This window comes from Echeneis naucrates, chromosome 23, assembly GCF_900963305.1.
Source record: "Echeneis naucrates chromosome 23, fEcheNa1.1, whole genome shotgun sequence".
Taxonomy (NCBI): Eukaryota; Metazoa; Chordata; class Actinopteri; order Carangiformes; family Echeneidae; genus Echeneis; species Echeneis naucrates.
This window is the reverse complement of record NC_042533.1, coordinates 8035887-8043063: the sequence shown is the minus strand read 5'-3', so window position 1 is coordinate 8043063 and position 7177 is coordinate 8035887. Positions and strand designations below refer to the sequence as shown.

At 43.2% G+C, this 7177-nt stretch overlaps 1 protein-coding gene across 5 annotated transcripts in view; it reads left to right on the top strand.

Annotated features, from left to right (window-relative positions):
- The first annotated feature begins 435 nt into the window (after positions 1 to 435).
- Positions 436 to 7177, top strand: part of znf800b (zinc finger protein 800b) — a 31642-nt gene continuing 24900 nt past the window's right edge. For 4 of the 5 annotated variants that reach the window (XM_029494907.1, XM_029494908.1, XM_029494905.1 and 1 more), the window contains exon 1: positions 436 to 623. The gene's annotated coding sequence lies outside the window, so the exon portion shown is untranslated. Of the gene's footprint in view, positions 624 to 2165; positions 2339 to 7177 lie in introns of those variants that run through there. The other variant, XM_029494906.1, reaches the window with a different exon arrangement.

Sequence of the window (7177 nt, the reverse complement as noted above, 5' to 3'; positions counted from 1 at the left end):
AAAATGGAAGATGACAGGAGTATATTGTGATTAGAAATCAAGTTGATATAAAAATATGAAATATCCTACATTTATAATTATTAAAAGTCAACTACGTATTTCTGAAAATTATAGCTGGGTCTATGTGCTGGTGAATGAGTCTTTTATTAAATTAATATTTTTATTTATTAATCTATTGCATTAAGTTTAGGAGGGTGTGACCACCCTCTGTTTAAATTTGGGCTTTGCGTCGTGGACCCTGTTGGAGAACATCTAAAAGCTTGCGCGTTTTGGGGAATAAAACGGCGCTATAACAGTGGCCTTCGGTTTAAAGTTGGAAAAATTGCCCAACTTTTCTCGGTTCGAATAGGCCAGGGCTTTCTCCTTTTCGCCATGTCGCCCAAAAGTGCCGGCATTTCCAGCTGAAATTGGTCATAGAGGGTGCACCTTTGCGCAGAGCCCGGTCTAGCGCCGAGAGGCTCCTCTGGGTGCACAAAGACAGCGGCTCGCAGAGGAACTTGTTCAGAGTGAACCGGGGACGCTGGGAGGCGAAATAAACAATCTCCGGACTCGAAGTAGCCTCGGCCGCACAGTTTTTTACCCCTTTAAACACACGATCCCACCCGCCATCCAAGAAATACAAGGTAAGGACTTGTTTTTAACGGGTTTTAGCGGGAGTGGAGGGGCTGCGGAGCGGGTTAAACCTCCTTCGCTCTGGCTTCCCGAGCATGGTTGTTTTTGCAGAAAATGGCGTCATCGCCCTCTTGTTTCTGCCTGGCCGCGGCGGGGAGAGGAATAGTTTCAGGGACTTGTATCAGCCTGTACGTGCGGCGTTTACCTCCCTCGAAGATCGAAGCACTTAACGCGACGTGTCGTATTCAACAGTAAATCGTCAAAATAGCAGATCCGTGATGGTTTCGCTCGGTAGAAGGACGCGCAAAGATGGAAGGGTCACCGGTCCTGTGCGCCAAGCTGCTTCTTGGAAAAGGTGGCACGGAGCCGCAAAACGCAGCGTTTTACATTAATAACAACGCCATCCACGCCAGCTCCAGGCTAATCGGACTGACCGAGGATGGTTTAATGTTAATAGTCGGGCGGTGATGGACGTATTTGTAGGAGTGTTGCACCTTGTCTTTGTGTGTGTTTTATTCGGGTTAGCTCGTTTTTACGCCGCACTCCCCTGCCATGCTGCAATCGTTGTGAGGGGCCTCTTCTTTTACGGCGTGAAAGGTGCATTTTTCACTTGGCTTTTCCTCTGATCAAGTTAAGCTGTCCCCTTTGTTGCTGAAAATAGTGGCGTTTTTCGGCTGACAATATAACCGTGTAAAAAGAGATTTTCGGGGATAATGGGGGGCGATGCAAATCGTGCCATGAGAAACGGCGGCTGCCCTGCGCCCTGGTCCGCCGCTTGTCAGACGAGGACTGCGTGAATGAGATAAAAATAAAAAGTCTTTTGGACGAACCACATAGTTTGCACAAAACTGGGGAAGTCCGGCGCTGCGCAATGATTGTGCTGCCGCTTTGCGCAGAGCACAGTGGCAGCTGCTGTAACCGCCGCCACCATTTCGCCGCGATATTTTTTGTGTGTTGGCCAACCTTTTGTAAATAGTTGGGGGACTCTTGGATAAAAGAGCACAATAGTATTCATGCAGGCCTTTATGGGCCTGTGAATGCGGTCCTAAGTCCCACTCCGGCTGTCCTGTCTTTCCCCGTCAGCTACGTGCATGCGTCCTAGCACTGGCCACCACACATCCACCATAGCGAGGCCACTCGGTTCCCGTGTATACGCTCGGCTTGGTTCCTCTTGTGGCCAAAAGTGGAGGACCCATCGTGTGCCGAGTGTTACCGTACAGGCCATCACGATCAAACCGAAACAGCAGAGAAACACCAGCCCCGGAGACTGCACATCGCTCGCTCCGTGCACATTTTTATTAAGTTTCCTGAGTTATGCAACCGCATCCCCGTAGAGCGAACTGCTCATCCGCCTTTATTTACTCGTCACCCACCATCGGATGTTTATTTCTTCGTGTAATATCTGCTGAATCGGACCAGCCTCTGTGGCGACGACTCCGAATTAGGAAGATATGTCATTTGCAAATCACCCAGTGCCATTTGCGTCACAGCCCGCGGCCTCGAACGCCCATGGGGGGCGATGGAGTTGCAAATGGAGACTGTGTGTGTGTATGTGTGTGCTGACGCTGCCCCAGCTGAAAGGGAACCAATAGACACGGACTCGGGCGGCAACAATTGCCGTGCGCTTCCACTCTCCGGCAGTGCACCGACCCGGGAGTCCGTATCAACGCGGAAGATCGTGCAGTTTTTCGGGACGGCCGTGTTTCCATCGCGCCGTCTGGGATGCGTAAGTGGATGCGTACACAACACCGGGTAAAGCGGCTCAAGGGCTCGACAGGCCAGCCGGAGAGGAGTGTATCCGTCCCGTCGGTCCCTCATGGTGCTCGGTCCATGTGGCTATTGTGGACAAGCTCTTGAGTGTGTAAATGTCGCTCTACTGGATGGCGATTACATGACCGTAAAACATTTATTAACAGCGCAGAGAGGACGGATCGGATTCTGCTGGATACTCACTCGGTCGTTTTTTTTTTTATCGCATCCACAGCGCGCCACGCGTTTCTGGTTTGGGGATGAGCAGGGCGTTTTTAGTCAAAAACGTTTTATTTGTCGCTGTTGCGCTTTTGGGAACTGTGCATGGTGCCACCCAGCAGAGCCCAGACAACTTATTCACCAGCTCAAAGTCCTGAAATCGTCAAACTAGGAAGCGAAGAACCAGTCAACATGGAAATTGAGTATATAGGCTAATGTAGCGGATATGGAGCACAAGGACTGCTGTCAAGTGTGTACATGTTTACACAGACACATACACTTCCTGTACCTTTTGTAAAAAAAAAAAAAAATAAAAGCAGGATATAACAAGATACTGTATCAGGTCTTATAGCAGCAGCTAAAATCTAGTCATGATGTAAATAGAGGATGTTACCTACATCTTGACTATTTTTTCTTTGATAATTTAAGGTTCCTAAATTAATGCACAACTGCTTGTAACTTTCAACCTGCTGTTGTTTTAGATTTTGGTTGTTTGATCAGTAACTTGCTGTCAGTGAAACTGGGTTGGTCTAAGTTCTGACCTGCTTCGACTGTAAATGTGCTGTAAAGTTCAGCTCAGGTCTATCGCACAGTATGCAAGTAACTCTGACACAGTGAAGATGGCCAGTCTAACCTTGAGGAGGGGTATGAATGGGTAACTAGGACATGAGTGTAGATAACAAAGTGGGTTATAAGGAACAAAAATAAAGTGATGGGAGCATCAGCCTGAAGTTGACAGAAGTGTCCTGCATATTTCAAATACTTGTTCCCTATATTTTATTGCTTTTATATACAGTATTATTTCCACTTGTCCGGGTTGCTAGTCCTTTGCTGGCTTCTCATTATCTCATGAGACTTTGGGAGAGTATAGCACCCCAAAATTGGTCTTCCCTTATTAGCAGGAGTGAAGTCTGCATGGCTCTCCACCTTGATCACATTTCATGAGTTATCATTGGTTTGGACCAGAGTGGATGCCGACTGCAAGAGTGAAATGATGTCAGCGTGTGATTCAGTCAGTGTAATGATGTACTGTTATGTTCAGTCACTGAGTCAGCTCGTCAAACCAGTGTTCAAGTTAAGTCAGTCGACAAACACATGAACCTGCCAGTCATATAATCAGTCAGTAAGCCAAACAGAGAGACAGCCAGGAAGACAACTGGGAAATCAGTTTCAACCAGTCAGTGAGGAAGTGAAATAGTGATCTAGGCAATCAAACCAGGAAAACAGCTTTAATACGCTTCCATTCTGACCTACAGTGGTTGTGTTTAATCATACATTTACCAGCTTTTTTTGTTTGTTTTTAGTTTCAGTGGTTTCTTGACGTTAAACTACCATAAGCTGTGCTTTCACACCTGGCCTGAAAAAGCTCATTATGCACATCCCATGGCTATATTTATTTAGATGTGTGTCCAGCTCCGTTTTGCCCAGTCTGCTGATAGATCCCTTACATTGCTCTTTGCATGTGCTGTGTGCTTGCTTTGAATGAAAAGTAACACAATGCACTGTCCAGAATTTTCCTTTCATACCTGTTTTTGAAGATTGCCTAGCTTTTTTTTTTTTTTTTTTGGCTAAATCCAAGTTGTAAACCCACTGTCATGCTTCACAGTGAGTCCTGGCTTGATCTGGTGATGAAAGTTATCACAGAAATACAATTTTGGCTTACTGCATCTCTTAAAAAAAGTATATGTTTCAAGTCCTGGGAACTTTGTTCAGCAGTGACATCTGAGCAGAAACTGAAAAGTTGATGTTTGGGAGACTGAATGTACTCAGGGGTAACATGAGTGTGTATGCATGTGCACAACTCTGTGTGTATGTGTGTACCATTTAGGTATTTTCCCATTTGAAATGAAATCTTGACAGAAAATTTCTTGTTGCAGTGAGTAATGTGTGGGGTTTTCCTAATACATGATGTTTGCACACAAAGGACAAACTGACAGACTGTGTTTAATTGTACATGGGATACTCTTAACACATAGGATGCTAAAATTACTGTTGTTAAGATGATATTTACATGTTGGATAGTCAGTGTTGTACTCCACTGAACTAGTCTGCTTCTCCTCTTTTGTTATAGCATAAATTAATTTTTACGTCTGTGAAATACAACAGTCAAGATGAGCATGTTTAACCTTTTCAAGTTTCATTTGACACACCAGGATAGATAAATTCATACCTTTGTGGAGAAAATCTTGTGAGAGGACAGTGGTGTCTTTGGAAACACACTGCCAACCAATTGATTGTATGCAAGTATTAAAATGTCTGCTTTTGGAAACAGCTCCACTGGCTGATTATTTTTTGTGGACACAGAGAAGCTGTAATATCATGGAACATACCTGATAACAATATACAATATTGTCAGATTTCAGAGTTTCAGTTGACTGAGGTGTGGGTCTGCAATGTTGCGACTCAACTTTATTTTTTATTTTTTTCGCACACGATTCAAATATGGCGAATGTTGAACTTTCAGTTAGGAATTTAACACATGGTTTTAAATATGTCGTGTTTTATGTTGTATATAATATCTGAAATGTATTTAGGGTCTATTTTTGTCTACAACATTTTTTGCCTGCAGTGAGAACCTGACTGCAGAGCAGTTAGCTCTGATTCCAAGATTGCCAAAAATTGGTGAACTAAATGGAAGGAAGTAAAAGGTCAGAGCCTCAGAACACAACTTTTACTATTTAATAATACTGTGTGAAATTGCCCAGAAAGAAATATTTTGAAGTCCAGGGAAATTCTTGCCACTAGGCTACATCACTGTTCCCATCCAATCTGGCAGTCAGGTGGTGTGTCTGCTAGTAGTCAGCATCGTGTCAGAGTGTGTGGAGTCCCTCCATTAGGAGGAAGTCCTGTCAGACCGCCTCCACACAGCCATTAGAAATAACTGAGAAGGCAGGGAGAACTGCTGGTGCACTTGTATTGGCTAAGGAGCCACTCAAACCTTTAAACATACATAACAGCTATGTGCATATATATCTCACAGTGTATACTGCACGTGAAAGCTTCTGCTTCTTTGTTTGGTAAACAGGACAAAGGCAGAAATTTGACACAAGTCAAAGGTTAGCGCCACTGAGATGGATTTACCTAATCTATTTCCTCTCAAAGGGCAAACGATGATTTGTCTCCCAAAATAAGACATGTTCCCAAATGGGAATAAGCCAAATTTTCTGGCTGGAATAAACCAAATTCAATACAGATTTTCATTGCAGATGAAACTGTGAGCTGGGATTGGCTCCAGCACCCCCTGCGACCCGGAAATGGATAAGCTGTTGAACATGAATGAATGAAACTCTGTGAAGCATTGCAGAAGATGGTGTATTTGTGAGCAATGGCTGTCAGGTTTCATTTACAACGGATGTTAACTATATGACAATGACTTTCCATGTGTCAAGACCATGGAAATTTTGCTGCTGGAAATTGTAGATTGAGTGAAATGGCTTCTGATGGAGTGACTCATGCACCACAGTCACCTACCAGGTAGTTCCTGATTTATTCAGGATTGTATCAATGGAAAGTTAAAGATAATGGTTTAGATTTAGTTTTAGCCCAAAGTGATTATTTTTCAGGAGTGTTTGTTTCAGACCTTTAGTCCAAGCACCTCAGGGATATTGGTCTCATCTCATGCATTTATTATTTATTTATTTTTTTAACTCATATTAATCTTTCTGCTGCATGAGGCCTGGTTCCAGTGTTACACTAATCATCACCAACAGTAGTTTATGAAGGACTTTGCTCAGGAGGAAGGAAGGGAAAGCCACTTTCCAACCAGTTTTTTTGTCATTGATCTTTTGAAATTAAACTGTCAGCTTGTGTAGAACAGACAATAATGTTCTCTCTTGGAATACATTTCGACAACACATTTTAAAACAGCCATGAAAGTATGACAGTCATTATTTCTTCAAGCCTTTATGTATTGATTCTTAAAAGCAAAAGTTAAGTTACTGTCCCAGATATTTAACACCTAAACAATGGGTAATATGGAGAGGAATATTAAATGTGCTCAACTATCCTCAAAACGTTGGCCTATCTTAGTGTTTTGCTTATCTAGAGTAACATATATTGTCTAAGAAGTAAAATAAAATTCAAATTTTCTTGTCGGACATCCAGCAATGTGCAGTGAGTGGGGTGTAGATTGGGTGAGCGATTCTAACTGTCCTCAGTTTGAGCTCAGGACACCTTCACTCATTACCTCAGTCAGAGTCACAACTTCACCACTACGTCCTGTCTGTTGCTATGGAAACGGAAGAGTCCCTCGAGTTTGTCTGAGTGTATTACTTGCACATGTGTGGCCTGATGTGTTTGTTTTAACCTGTGTAGTCTAACAACGGCGGTGTATATATGTTCTCAGATTAATGTCCACACTGGGATTTTTTTTATTATTTTTATTATTTATTTATCTATTTTTTCCAGCTTGGGTCAGCTCCAACAGACTACCGCTTGTCTTGATTTTATAAAACACTTCTCAACAGAGTAATTAGGCTGCTGTTTGTTTCAGCCTGGGATTTGCAACCTTTTCGATGCTATGGTTGATTTAAACCAATGTGCTGATTATCAGACAAACTTGGTACAGTAGATGGTGGTGCAGTAGAGTGACTTTTTG